Raw genomic sequence first — 16779 nt, 5'->3', positions numbered from 1 at the left:
CTGCACTGTATTCTCTTGGTCAAACGCTATGGCCATGGGGGATTGTTGAAGCAGCCTACCTGCAGCAAGCTTGCTACTGGCTGGCTGGTGGTGGAGAAACCCAGAATTTTGCCCCTGGGGGCCTAGAGATTTTATTCATAATTTATTGGAATTAAATAAATACTAAATTCTTTCAACAGAAGCTGACTTGGAAATGGAATCAGAGAAAAAGGAGAAACTTTTTGTTGACAATGAAAGCAAAGAATCATCGGTATGTAAAAGTTTAGTTCCTAAATTTAATAAATATAATTTTCTATAATAGACAAGCATGTGTATGCTACATGCAGTCTTTTTATACATAGATATTTGGGGTGAACATTTCATAACTTGCAGTTCAATTTTAAATATATTTAGTTAGAAATGTTGAACACTCTTAGAATGCACAGAAACCCATATTAGTTTCACTTTATTTTCCCTTATTTCCTTATTTTATTAATCAATTAAAAAATGTAAGGTAAAATATGAAAATATGTTATTAAAAATACCTGAAATATGAAGAGTAATACAGAAATATTTGTTATTTTGTAAACAAACAGCAACTTCAAACTTTTGTTTTACTTTCAAAGGACAGAAAATACAATGAGAATAGTGGCCATTGATATTGAATAGTCATTGGAATATATTGGATCTTAATTAATTCAGACACTCTAAGTTTGCATTTTGCAGGTAACTGTAGTCTATTCTACTGAGAAAATAGGCTGCTCTGTGCTTTAGTTCCCCCTGAAAAAATGTTATTCCTTTGATGCTGAATAATCTTTGTACCAAGCATTGTCATCAATGTGATGTTTATATTCTCTTTACATACCAGTTTAATCATGTACTTGATGTAGATAGCATATATTCTTCTTGAATATATTTTGAAATAATATACTTACATTTAACTAAGAAATATTGAAATACTTGTTTTTAAAATAGTAGTTTAATTTTTCCTATTAAGTAATGGGAAAATCTTGTGTAACTCATTTTGGTATTTGTTTTTACCAGGATACTATGAAGCATCATCCACTGAGGCGAATGCGTCAGTTTTTAAAGGGACTAGTTCCAAGACGTCGAAATATTACAAGAAGACAAGGGAAAGGTAAGAGGTTGTCAATATTTCAAAAATGCATTTTTGTGGTTTGTTTGCTTTTTTCCCCTTATTCATTTTGTTTTCAAATCAGGATGAACTATATATTTATGAGCCCAGAGATGGCTATCAAATGCACGGTAAAAAAATAATGTGTACAATATGATCACAAGTAAAGTATCTTATAAAGTTTCAGTGACATTACAAATTTATAAGATTGAGATGGGATGTGAAATATAAATCTGTAGCAAAGTATTATTTAATTGCAAGATTTAATAAACTAAGTAGTTAAAAAAGAAAGAAAAATGGAGAATAAGAAAAATAGAGGGTACTGCGAGACCATGAAAGGTAGTTCGACAAATATAAATAATGGAAAGGTGAAAATAAATAGTGTTTCTTTTTTCTAGAAAAAAAGTGATGGAAGCAGTAAATGTGCAAAGTATAGAAATCATGTTTTAAAGCACAGATTTGAAAAAAAAATATTCTGAATTTTTCTGTCTTCTTTATTTTGTCCTTTTGGAGCCTTGCTAAGCACTGAGATCATGGTCCTGCACATCTGTGCTTTACTTCCCATAGGCATATGTTAGCATATTGAGTCTGCCACGCACATAGAAATGTTATTTCAAATGCTGCTATTTTAAAAGATAGCATCAAATATGTCAAAATAACAGAGTTGGAAATAATTTCATGGTGTAGGTATGGAGAGACCCAGAAATGTTGAGACACCAGAGAGTTTTTATACTTCAGTATGCAGTGCCTGGTAAGGATGAGCACAAGGTTATATTCCAAGAAGTATAATAAGTACAACTGAACAAGCAGAGGAACTGAGGCTGTCAAAAATTCTTACTGGCAATATAGACCCGCTGCGGCCCTGGTACTTGAGCTCATAAACCAAGTATATGCTGGCGAAGGTCTTGTACTTGGCATGCTCCTTATGGGTAGGCCCACTGTGGATCCCATTCTCCAGAAACACCTTCAGCACCCTACAGTTCTCACATCATGAATTCAGGTCATTGTTAGACAAATGTGAAATATTAGCAAACAGCCTGTGTGAACCATGATAATAATGCTCATGCCAATCTCGTTCCCAGGACTCATAAACTCTGTAAACTTTTGGTGAGGCAAGAATACAAACCTGCTCAGTCTGACTTAGGTAACATTACCACCTCTCTCTTGCTCTCTTTAAAATTGATGGGAGTCACACCAACATGGCTACCTAAACATAATCAGCACATAAATGACAACTGCAGACATACTAAATTACATGGGGAAAAATACTTACCATAAGTGATTTTCAGTATAAAAATGTTATTCCAAACTAATGTATAATAATTTTAAAGAATTATTATAGAAGATCTTCCTTGAATACTAGCAGACCTACTTAACCTGTAGCAAGTTAATATGCAATATTTAATTAGAAATACTATTTGTGTTTGCTTTAAATAACCTCGCATCAATACTAGAGGATAATGTTACACCTAGTTTATAGTCTATAATCCTTTTCATTCAGGTAACTCAAAAAGAATTCATGGGGATATTTGGGAACATGTAATCATAACTATTATACACAAGTGTGAATGTTTTATAACTTAGCTTTTACAGTTGTACACAGAGACTTATTCATCCACAAAACCTTTGTGTATAACTAATTGTTTTTCTTTCAGCATATTGGCATCAGTTTTCAATTCCTAAATTACAAATGAACAAAAGTGATTGATTCAATTTTAGAATTTCATGAAATAATTTTCTGTGAAGGGTTCCATTAAAGAAATACGCATTTACCTTGTGTTTGTTTATTCATTAACAATCAAGCCAAGTCTCAGGATTATGATATGATCCTATACAAAGCATGTTTGTCTCTATTAATTAACTGTTCAGCATAGTATATTTTTCTCTTCTATTTCAGTTACATTTATCAATATTGCCAGTTGATTAAAACCATATTCTCTAAAGCAAACAAGAAACATTATCTTCCCAAATGAATTACAATGAACGACCTACATAATTTCTTTTTATAGATATAGGATAGTCGTTTTTACATGTAAATTACTATATTTTTTCCTGGATTTTTTTTTTTTTAGAATCTCACAAGATATGTTGCCCCAAAAAGGTAGGTAATTCCATTTCCCCCATAAAACTTTCATTATATTTTATGAAATATGAATCAATTACTGAGTGTTTTGCTTCAAATTCCACACAGGATTCCACTGAAATAAAAGACAATAAAGAAAATACAAAATTTGAAAGAAAAGAAATATACATATTCAAGTCAGGTAACTTCCCAAATTATTCTAGAAAAAAAGCATTTCAAAATGCCTGAAATGGGTGTGGTGTTGTTTTATTTTATTTCAATCCAATGTGACAGAAGGACATGTGACATCCTAATGAATGAAAATATCACAGTTTCACCAATATTTAAAGAAGCATTTAGAATATTATGCAAATGTTTAATTAATGAATTGTTCTTTAGGTATATCTACATCTATGTTTTTGCACCCTAACATTCTTAGCAAAAATTCCACATTTCTTCAGAGGTATTGTGGAGTTAATTATAAAAAACAGCATTTCCCATACTTTCAAAATGATAATAGAAAAGATGGTCACCATCTCACACATTTTTATTTCTATGCACTTACTATACTGAGGACAGACATCTACAGGTGTTTGAAGACAATGTAAAGTACATAGCAAGATCCCTTTATATCTTTATTTTTTATTGAAATAGATTTATCAATAATATATTCTGATTAGGATTACCCTTACACCAACTACTTCAAGACTTCTCCATAAAGCTATCAGCATCCTTTCTTGTTCTCTCTCTCTCTCTCTCTCTCTCTCTCTCTCTCTCTCTCTCTCTCTCTCTCTTTCTGAGACAGGGTTTCTCTGTGGCTCTGCAGCTTGTCCTGGAAACTAGCTTGTAGACCAAAGTGAGCTCGAACTGCGAGAGATCCACCTGCCTCTTCCACCTGAGAGCTGGGATTAAAGGTGTGCACCACCTTTAGGGTGAGGGTTAGAAAAACCTGTATGTTTTTTATTACTATTCAGTTTTCTATATTAAAAGGGCATCTAGAAAATATAGAAAACAGAATAGTATTAAATAATATAAAAACAAAACAAACAAATATGAACAGGACAAAACCATTGAGAATCAAAGCACATGGAATACATAAAGACAAAGAGAAAACAACAGCAAAATGTGTCGGCCATCCTGATCTGAGTGGACAGTACTACTACTTGGAACTAGAATACTGACCAAGCAGATTTGCTACATGAGGGTGAGACCTATATGCACTGCACTGTATTCTCTTGGTCAAACGCTATGGCCATGGGGGATTGTTGAAGCAGCCTACCTGCAGCAAGCTTGCTACTGGCTGGCTGGTGGTGGAGAAACCCAGAATTTTGCCCCTGGGGGCCTAGAGATTTTATTCATAATTTATTGGAATTAAATAAATACTAAATTCTTTCAACAGAAGCTGACTTGGAAATGGAATCAGAGAAAAAGGAGAAACTTTTTGTTGACAATGAAAGCAAAGAATCATCGGTATGTAAAAGTTTAGTTCCTAAATTTAATAAATATAATTTTCTATAATAGACAAGCATGTGTATGCTACATGCAGTCTTTTTATACATAGATATTTGGGGTGAACATTTCATAACTTGCAGTTCAATTTTAAATATATTTAGTTAGAAATGTTGAACACTCTTAGAATGCACAGAAACCCATATTAGTTTCACTTTATTTTCCCTTATTTCCTTATTTTATTAATCAATTAAAAAATGTAAGGTAAAATATGAAAATATGTTATTAAAAATACCTGAAATATGAAGAGTAATACAGAAATATTTGTTATTTTGTAAACAAACAGCAACTTCAAACTTTTGTTTTACTTTCAAAGGACAGAAAATACAATGAGAATAGTGGCCATTGATATTGAATAGTCATTGGAATATATTGGATCTTAATTAATTCAGACACTCTAAGTTTGCATTTTGCAGGTAACTGTAGTCTATTCTACTGAGAAAATAGGCTGCTCTGTGCTTTAGTTCCCCCTGAAAAAATGTTATTCCTTTGATGCTGAATAATCTTTGTACCAAGCATTGTCATCAATGTGATGTTTATATTCTCTTTACATACCAGTTTAATCATGTACTTGATGTAGATAGCATATATTCTTCTTGAATATATTTTGAAATAATATACTTACATTTAACTAAGAAATATTGAAATACTTGTTTGTAAAATAGTAGTTTAATTTTTCCTATTAAGTAATGGGAAAATCTTGTGTAACTCATTTTGGTATTTGTTTTTACCAGGATAATATGAAGCATCATCCACTGAGGCGAATGCGTCAGTTTTTAAAGGGACTAGTTCCAAGACGTCGAAATATTACAAGAAGACAAGGGAAAGGTAAGAGGTTGTCAATATTTCAAAAATGCATTTTTGTGGTTTGTTTGCTTTTTTCCCCTTATTCATTTTGTTTTCAAATCAGGATGAACTATATATTTATGAGCCCAGAGATGGCTATCAAATGCACGGTAAAAAAATAATGTGTACAATATGATAACAAGTAAAGTATCTTATAAAGTTTCAGTGACATTACAAATTTATAAGATTGAGATGGGATGTGAAATATAAATCTGTAGCAAAGTATTATTTAATTGCAAGATTTAATAAACTAAGTAGTTAAAAAAGAAAGAAAAATGGAGAATAAGAAAAATAGAGGGTACTGCGAGACCATGAAAGGTAGTTTGACAATATAAACAATGGAAAGGTGAAAATAAATAGTGTTTCTTTTTTCTAGAAAAAAAGTGATGGAAGCAGTAAATGTGCAAAGTATATAAATCATGTTTTAAAGCACAGATTTGAAAAAAAATATTCTGAATTTTTCTGTCTTCTTTATTTTGTCCTTTTGGAGCCTTGCTAAGCACTGAGATCATGGTCCTGCACATCTGTGCTTTACTTCCCATAGGCATATGTTAGCATATTGAGTCTGCCACGCACATAGAAATGTTATTTAAAATGCTGCTATTTTAAAAGATAGCATCAAATATGTCAAAAAAACAGAGTTGGAAATAATTTCATGGTGTAGGTATGGAGAGACCCAGAAATGTTGAGACACCAGAGAGTTTTTATACTTCAGTTTGCAGTGCCTGGTAAGGATGAGCAAAAGGTTATATTCCAAGAAGCATAATAAGTACAACTGAACAAGCAGAGGAACTGAGGCTGTCAAAAATTCTTACTGGCAATATAGACCCGCTGCGGCCCTGGTACTTGAGCTCATAAACCAAGTATATGCTGGCGAAGGTCTTGTACTTGGCATGCTCCTTATGGGTAGCCCCACTGTGGATCCCATTCTCCAGAAACACCTTCAGCACCCTACAGTTCTCACATCATGAATTCAGGTCATTGTTAGACAAATGTGAAATATTAGCAAACAGCCTGTGTGAACCATGATAATAATGCTCATGCCAATCTCGTTCCCAGGACTCATAAACTCTGTAAACTTTTGGTGAGGCAAGAATAAAAACCTGCTCAGTCTGACTTAGGTAACATTACCACCTCTCTCTTGCTCTCTTTAAAATTGATGGGAGTCTCACCAACATGGCTACCTAAACATAATCAGCACATAAATGACAACTGCAGACATACTAAATTACATGGGGAAAAATACTTAACCATAAGTGATTTTCAGTGTAAAAATGTTATTCCAAACTAATGTATAATAATTTTAAAGAATTATTATAGAAGATCTTCCTTGAATACTAGCAGACCTACTTAACCTGTAGCAAGTTAATATGCAATATTTAATTAGAAATACTATTTGTGTTTGCTTTAAATAACCTCGCATCAATACTAGAGGATAATGTTACACCTAGTTTATAGTCTATAATCCTTTTCATTCAGGTAACTCAAAAAGAATTCATGGGGATATTTGGGAACATGTAATCATAACTATTATACACAAGTGTGAATGTTTTATAACTTAGCTTTTACAGTTGGACACAGAGACTTATTCATCCACAAAACCTTTGTGTATAACTAATTGTTTTTCTTTCAGCATATTGGCATCAGTTTTCAATTCCTAAATTACAAATGAACAAAAGTGATTGATTCAATTTTAGAATTTCATGAAATAATTTTCTGTGAAGGGTTCCATTAAAGAAATACGCATTTACCTTGTGTTTGTTTATTCATTAACAATCAAGCCAAGTCTCAGGATTATGATATGATCCTATACAAAGCATGTTTGTCTCTATTAATTAACTGTTCAGCATAGTATATTTTTCTCTTCTATTTCAGTTACATTTATCAATATTGCCAGTTGATTAAAACCATATTCTCTAAAGCAAACAAGAAACATTATCTTCCCAAATGAATTACAATGAACGACCTACATAATTTCTTTTTATAGATATAGGATAGTCGTTTTTACATGTAAATTACTATATTTTTTCCTGGATTTTTTTTTTTTTAGAATCTCACAAGATATGTTGCCCCAAAAAGGTAGGTAATTCCATTTCCCCCATAAAACTTTCATTATATTTTATGAAATATGAATCAATTACTGAGTGTTTTGCTTCAAATTCCACACAGGATTCCACTGAAATAAAAGACAATAAAGAAAATACAAAATTTGAAAGAAAAGAAATATACATATTCAAGTCAGGTAACTTCCCAAATTATTCTAGAAAAAAAGCATTTCAAAATGCCTGAAATGGGTGTGGTGTAGTTTTATTTCATTTCAATCCAATGTGACAGAAGGACATGTGACATCCTAATGAATGAAAATATCACAGTTTCACCAATATTTAAAGAAGCATTTAGAATATTATGCAAATGTTTAATTGATGAATTGTTCTTTAGGTATATCTACATCTATGTTTTTGCACCCTAACATTCTTAGCAAAAATTCCACATTTCTTCAGAGGTATTGTGGAGTTAATTATAAAAAACAGTATTTCCCATACTTTCAAAATGATAACAGAAAAGATGGTCACCATCTCACACATTTTTATTTCTATGCACTTACTATACTGAGGACAGACATCTACAGGTGTTTGAAGACAATGTAAAGTACATAGCAAGATCCCTTTATATCTTTATTTTTTTATTGAAATAGATTTATCAATAATATATTCTGATTAGGATTACCCTTACACCAACTACTTCAAGACTTCTCCATAAAGCTATCAGCATCCTTTCTTGTTCTCTCTCTCTCTCTCTCTCTCTCTCTCTCTCTCTCTCTCTCTCTCTCTCTTTCTGAGACAGGGTTTCTCTGTGGCTCTGCAGCTTGTCCTGGAAACTAGCTTGTAGACCAAAGTGAGCTCGAACTGCGAGAGATCCACCTGCCTCTTCCACCTGAGAGCTGGGATTAAAGGTGTGCACCACCTTTAGGGTGAGGGTTAGAAAAACCTGTATGTTTTTTATTACTATTCAGTTTTCTATATTAAAAGGGCATCTAGAAAATATAGAAAACAGAATAGTATTAAATAATATAAAAACAAAACAAACAAATATGAACAGGACAAAACCATTGAGAATCAAAGCACATGGAATACATAAAGACAAAGAGAAAACAACAGCAAAATGTGTCGGCCATCCTGATCTGAGTGGACAGTACTACTACTTGGAACTAGAATACTGACCAAGCAGATTTGCTACATGAGGGTGAGACCTATATGCACTGCACTGTATTCTCTTGGTCAAACGCTATGGCCATGGGGGATTGTTGAAGCAGCCTACCTGCAGCAAGCTTGCTACTGGCTGGCTGGTGGTGGAGAAACCCAGAATTTTGCCCCTGGGGGCCTAGAGATTTTATTCATAATTTATTGGAATTAAATAAATACTAAATTCTTTCAACAGAAGCTGACTTGGAAATGGAATCAGAGAAAAAGGAGAAACTTTTTGTTGACAATGAAAGCAAAGAATCATCGGTATGTAAAAGTTTAGTTCCTAAATTTAATAAATATAATTTTCTATAATAGACAAGCATGTGTATGCTACATGCAGTCTTTTTATACATAGATATTTGGGGTGAACATTTCATAACTTGCAGTTCAATTTTAAATATATTTAGTTAGAAATGTTGAACACTCTTAGAATGCACAGAAACCCATATTAGTTTCACTTTATTTTCCCTTATTTCCTTATTTTATTAATCAATTAAAAAATGTAAGGTAAAATATGAAAATATGTTATTAAAAATACCTGAAATATGAAGAGTAATACAGAAATATTTGTTATTTTGTAAACAAACAGCAACTTCAAACTTTTGTTTTACTTTCAAAGGACAGAAAATACAATGAGAATAGTGGCCATTGATATTGAATAGTCATTGGAATATATTGGATCTTAATTAATTCAGACACTCTAAGTTTGCATTTTGCAGGTAACTGTAGTCTATTCTACTGAGAAAATAGGCTGCTCTGTGCTTTAGTTCCCCCTGAAAAAATGTTATTCCTTTGATGCTGAATAATCTTTGTACCAAGCATTGTCATCAATGTGATGTTTATATTCTCTTTACATACCAGTTTAATCATGTACTTGATGTAGATAGCATATATTCTTCTTGAATATATTTTGAAATAATATACTTACATTTAACTAAGAAATATTGAAATACTTGTTTGTAAAATAGTAGTTTAATTTTTCCTATTAAGTAATGGGAAAATCTTGTGTAACTCATTTTGGTATTTGTTTTTACCAGGATAATATGAAGCATCATCCACTGAGGCGAATGCGTCAGTTTTTAAAGGGACTAGTTCCAAGACGTCGAAATATTACAAGAAGACAAGGGAAAGGTAAGAGGTTGTCAATATTTCAAAAATGCATTTTTGTGGTTTGTTTGCTTTTTTCCCCTTATTCATTTTGTTTTCAAATCAGGATGAACTATATATTTATGAGCCCAGAGATGGCTATCAAATGCACGGTAAAAAAATAATGTGTACAATATGATCACAAGTAAAGTATCTTATAAAGTTTCAGTGACATTACAAATTTATAAGATTGAGATGGGATGTGAAATATAAATCTGTAGCAAAGTATTATTTAATTGCAAGATTTAATAAACTAAGTAGTTAAAAAAGAAAGATAAATGGAGAATAAGAAAAATAGAGGGTACTGCGAGACCATGAAAGGTAGTTTGACAATATAAACAATGGAAAGGTGAAAATAAATAGTGTTTCTTTTTTCTAGAAAAAAAGTGATGGAAGCAGTAAATGTGCAAAATATAGAAATCATGTTTTAAAGCACAGATTTGAAAAAAAATATTCTGAATTTTTCTGTCTTCTTTATTTTGTCCTTTTGGAGCCTTGCTAAGCACTGAGATCATGGTCCTGCACATCTGTGCTTTACTTCCCATAGGCATATGTTAGCATATTGAGTCTGCCACGCACATAGAAATGTTATTTCAAATGCTGCTATTTTAAAAGATAGCATCAAATATGTCAAAATAACAGAGTTGGAAATAATTTCATGGTGTAGGTATGGAGAGACCCAGAAATGTTGAGACACCAGAGAGTTTTTATACTTCAGTTTGCAGTGCCTGGTAAGGATGAGCACAAGGTTATATTCCAAGAAGTATAATAAGTACAACTGAACAAGCAGAGGAACTGAGGCTGTCAAAAATTCTTACTGGCAATATAGACCCGCTGCGGCCCTGGTACTTGAGCTCATAAACCAAGTATATGCTGGCGAAGGTCTTGTACTTGGCATGCTCCTTATGGGTAGGCCCACTGTGGATCCCATTCTCCAGAAACACCTTCAGCACCCTACAGTTCTCACATCATGAATTCAGGTCATTGTTAGACAAATGTGAAATATTAGCAAACAGCCTGTGTGAACCATGATAATAATGCTCATGCCAATCTCGTTCCCAGGACTCATAAACTCTGTAAACTTTTGGTGAGGCAAGAATACAAACCTGCTCAGTCTGACTTAGGTAACATTACCACCTCTCTCTTGCTCTCTTTAAAATTGATGGGAGTCACACCAACATGGCTACCTAAACATAATCAGCACATAAATGACAACTGCAGACATACTAAATTACATGGGGAAAAATACTTACCATAAGTGATTTTCAGTATAAAAATGTTATTCCAAACTAATGTATAATAATTCTAACGAATTATTATAGAAGATCTTCCTTGAATACTAGCAGACCTACTTAACCTGTAGCAAGTTAATATGCAATATTTAATTAGAAATACTATTTGTGTTTGCTTTAAATAACCTCGCATCAATACTAGAGGATAATGTTACACCTAGTTTATAGTCTATAATCCTTTTCATTCAGGTAACTCAAAAAGAATTCATGGGGATATTTGGGAACATGTAATCATAACTATTATACACAAGTGTGAATGTTTTATAACTTAGCTTTTACAGTTGTACACAGAGACTTATTCATCCACAAAACCTTTGTGTATAACTAATTGTTTTTCTTTCAGCATATTGGCATCAGTTTTCAATTCCTAAATTACAAATGAACAAAAGTGATTGATTCAATTTTAGAATTTCATGAAATAATTTTCTGTGAAGGGTTCCATTAAAGAAAAACGCATTTACCTTGTGTTTGTTTATTCATTAACAATCAAGCCAAGTCTCAGGATTATGATATGAACCTGTACAAAGCATGTTTGTCTCTATTAATTAACTGTTCAGCATAGTATATTTTTCTCTTCTATTTCAGTTACATTTATCAATATTGCCAGTTGATTAAAACCATATTCTCTAAAGCAAACAAGAAACATTATCTTCCCAAATGAATTACAATGAACGACCTACATAATTTCTTTTTATAGATATAGGATAGTCGTTTTTACATGTAAATTACTATATTTTTTCCTGGATTTTTTTTTTTTTAGAATCTCACAAGATATGTTGCCCCCAAAAGGTAGGTAATTCCATTTCCCCCATAAAACTTTCATTATATTTTATGAAATATGAATCAATTACTGAGTGTTTTGCTTCAAATTCCACACAGGATTCCACTGAAATAAAAGACAATAAAGAAAATACAAAATTTGAAAGAAAAGAAATATACATATTCAAGTCAGGTAACTTCCCAAATTATTCTAGAAAAAAAGCATTTCAAAATGCCTGAAATGGGTGTGGTGTTGTTTTATTTTATTTCAATCCAATGTGACAGAAGGACATGTGACATCCTAATGAATGAAAATATCACAGTTTCACCAATATTTAAAGAAGCATTTAGAATATTATGCAAATGTTTAATTGATGAATTGTTCTTTAGGTATATCTACATCTATGTTTTTGCACCCTAACATTCTTAGCAAAAATTCCACATTTCTTCAGAGGTATTGTGGAGTTAATTATAAAAAACAGTATTTCCCATACTTTCAAAATGATAATAGAAAAGATGGTCACCATCTCACACATTTTTATTTCTATGCACTTACTATAATGAGGACAGACATCTACAGGTGTTTGAAGTCAATGTAAAGTACATAGCAAGATCCCTTTATATCTTTATTTTTTTATTGAAATAGATTTATCAATAATATATTCTGATTAGGATTACCCTTACACCAACTACTTCAAGACTTCTCCATAAAGCTATCAGCATCCTTTCTTGTTCTCTCTCTCTCTCTCTCTCTCTCTCTCTCTCTCTCTCTCTCTCTCTCTCTCTCTCTCTCTCTCTCTTTCTGAGACAGGGTTTCTCTGTGGCTCTGCAGCTTGTCCTGGAAACTAGCTTGTAGACCAAAGTGAGCTCGAACTGCGAGAGATCCATCTGCCTCTTCCACCTGAGAGCTGGGATTAAAGGTGTGCACCACCTTTAGGGTGAGGGTTAGAAAAACCTGTATGTTTTTTATTACTATTCAGTTTTCTATATTAAAAGGGCATCTAGAAAATATAGAAAACAGAATAGTATTAAATAATATAAAAACAAAACAAACAAATATGAACAGGACAAAACCATTGAGAATCAAAGCACATGGAATACATAAAGACAAAGAGAAAACAACAGCAAAATGTGTCGGCCATCCTGATCTGAGTGGACAGTACTACTACTTGGAACTAGAATACTGACCAAGCAGATTTGCTACATGAGGGTGAGACCTATATGCACTGCACTGTATTCTCTTGGTCAAACGCTATGGCCATGGGGGATTGTTGAAGCAGCCTACCTGCAGCAAGCTTGCTACTGGCTGGCTGGTGGTGGAGAAACCCAGAATTTTGCCCCTGGGGGCCTAGAGATTTTATTCATAATTTATTGGAATTAAATAAATACTAAATTCTTTCAACAGAAGCTGACTTGGAAATGGAATCAGAGAAAAAGGAGAAACTTTTTGTTGACAATGAAAGCAAAGAATCATCGGTATGTAAAAGTTTAGTTCCTAAATTTAATAAATATAATTTTCTATAATAGACAAGCATGTGTATGCTACATGCAGTCTTTTTATACATAGATATTTGGGGTGAACATTTCATAACTTGCAGTTCAATTTTAAATATATTTAGTTAGAAATGTTGAACACTCTTAGAATGCACAGAAACCCATATTAGTTTCACTTTATTTTCCCTCATTTCCTTATTTTATTAATCAATTAAAAAATGTAAGGTAAAATATGAAAATATGTTATTAAAAATACCTGAAATATGAAGAGTAATACAGAAATATTTGTTATTTTGTAAACAAACAGCAACTTCAAACTTTTGTTTTACTTTCAAAGGACAGAAAATACAATGAGAATAGTGGCCATTGATATTGAATAGTCATTGGAATATATTGGATCTTAATTAATTCAGACACTCTAAGTTTGCATTTTGCAGGTAACTGTAGTCTATTCTACTGAGAAAATAGGCTGCTCTGTGCTTTAGTTCCCCCTGAAAAAATGTTATTCCTTTGATGCTGAATAATCTTTGTACCAAGCATTGTCATCAATGTGATGTTTATATTCTCTTTACATACCAGTTTAATCATGTACTTGATGTAGATAGCATATATTCTTCTTGAATATATTTTGAAATAATATACTTACATTTAACTAAGAAATATTGAAATACTTGTTTTTAAAATAGTAGTTTAATTTTTCCTATTAAGTAATGGGAAAATCTTGTGTAACTCATTTTGGTATTTGTTTTTACCAGGATACTATGAAGCATCATCCACTGAGGCGAATGCGTCAGTTTTTAAAGGGACTAGTTCCAAGACGTCGAAATATTACAAGAAGACAAGGGAAAGGTAAGAGGTTGTCAATATTTCAAAAATGCATTTTTGTGGTTTGTTTGCTTTTTTCCCCTTATTCATTTTGTTTTCAAATCAGGATGAACTATATATTTATGAGCCCAGAGATGGCTATCAAATGCACGGTAAAAAAATAATGTGTACAATATGATCACAAGTAAAGTATCTTATAAAGTTTCAGTGACATTACAAATTTATAAGATTGAGATGGGATGTGAAATATAAATCTGTAGCAAAGTATTATTTAATTGCAAGATTTAATAAACTAAGTAGTTAAAAAAGAAAGAAAAATGGAGAATAAGAAAAATAGAGGGTACTGCGAGACCATGAAAGGTAGTTCGACAAATATAAATAATGGAAAGGTGAAAATAAATAGTGTTTCTTTTTTCTAGAAAAAAAGTGATGGAAGCAGTAAATGTGCAAAGTATAGAAATCATGTTTTAAAGCACAGATTTGAAAAAAAAATATTCTGAATTTTTCTGTCTTCTTTATTTTGTCCTTTTGGAGCCTTGCTAAGCACTGAGATCATGGTCCTGCACATCTGTGCTTTACTTCCCATAGGCATATGTTAGCATATTGAGTCTGCCACGCACATAGAAATGTTATTTCAAATGCTGCTATTTTAAAAGATAGCATCAAATATGTCAAAATAACAGAGTTGGAAATAATTTCATGGTGTAGGTATGGAGAGACCCAGAAATGTTGAGACACCAGAGAGTTTTTATACTTCAGTATGCAGTGCCTGGTAAGGATGAGCACAAGGTTATATTCCAAGAAGTATAATAAGTACAACTGAACAAGCAGAGGAACTGAGGCTGTCAAAAATTCTTACTGGCAATATAGACCCGCTGCGGCCCTGGTACTTGAGCTCATAAACCAAGTATATGCTGGCGAAGGTCTTGTACTTGGCATGCTCCTTATGGGTAGGCCCACTGTGGATCCCATTCTCCAGAAACACCTTCAGCACCCTACAGTTCTCACATCATGAATTCAGGTCATTGTTAGACAAATGTGAAATATTAGCAAACAGCCTGTGTGAACCATGATAATAATGCTCATGCCAATCTCGTTCCCAGGACTCATAAACTCTGTAAACTTTTGGTGAGGCAAGAATACAAACCTGCTCAGTCTGACTTAGGTAACATTACCACCTCTCTCTTGCTCTCTTTAAAATTGATGGGAGTCACACCAACATGGCTACCTAAACATAATCAGCACATAAATGACAACTGCAGACATACTAAATTACATGGGGAAAAATACTTACCATAAGTGATTTTCAGTATAAAAATGTTATTCCAAACTAATGTATAATAATTTTAAAGAATTATTATAGAAGATCTTCCTTGAATACTAGCAGACCTACTTAACCTGTAGCAAGTTAATATGCAATATTTAATTAGAAATACTATTTGTGTTTGCTTTAAATAACCTCGCATCAATACTAGAGGATAATGTTACACCTAGTTTATAGTCTATAATCCTTTTCATTCAGGTAACTCAAAAAGAATTCATGGGGATATTTGGGAACATGTAATCATAACTATTATACACAAGTGTGAATGTTTTATAACTTAGCTTTTACAGTTGTACACAGAGACTTATTCATCCACAAAACCTTTGTGTATAACTAATTGTTTTTCTTTCAGCATATTGGCATCAGTTTTCAATTCCTAAATTACAAATGAACAAAAGTGATTGATTCAATTTTAGAATTTCATGAAATAATTTTCTGTGAAGGGTTCCATTAAAGAAATACGCATTTACCTTGTGTTTGTTTATTCATTAACAATCAAGCCAAGTCTCAGGATTATGATATGATCCTATACAAAGCATGTTTGTCTCTATTAATTAACTGTTCAGCATAGTATATTTTTCTCTTCTATTTCAGTTACATTTATCAATATTGCCAGTTGATTAAAACCATATTCTCTAAAGCAAACAAGAAACATTATCTTCCCAAATGAATTACAATGAACGACCTACATAATTTCTTTTTATAGATATAGGATAGTCGTTTTTACATGTAAATTACTATATTTTTTCCTGGATTTTTTTTTTTTTAGAATCTCACAAGATATGTTGCCCCAAAAAGGTAGGTAATTCCATTTCCCCCATAAAACTTTCATTATATTTTATGAAATATGAATCAATTACTGAGTGTTTTGCTTCAAATTCCACACAGGATTCCACTGAAATAAAAGACAATAAAGAAAATACAAAATTTGAAAGAAAAGAAATATACATATTCAAGTCAGGTAACTTCCCAAATTATTCTAGAAAAAAAGCATTTCAAAATGCCTGAAATGGGTGTGGTGTTGTTTTATTTTATTTCAATCCAATGTGACAGAAGGACATGTGACATCCTAATGAATGAAAATATCACAGTTTCACCAATATTTAAAGAAGCATTTAGAATATTATGCAAATGTTTAATTAATGAATTGTTCTTTTTTTTTT

The sequence above is a fragment of the Chionomys nivalis genome, chromosome 9 (genome assembly GCF_950005125.1).
Source record: "Chionomys nivalis chromosome 9, mChiNiv1.1, whole genome shotgun sequence".
NCBI lineage: Eukaryota > Metazoa > Chordata > Mammalia > Rodentia > Cricetidae > Chionomys > Chionomys nivalis.
This window is presented reverse-complemented; position numbering follows the sequence as displayed.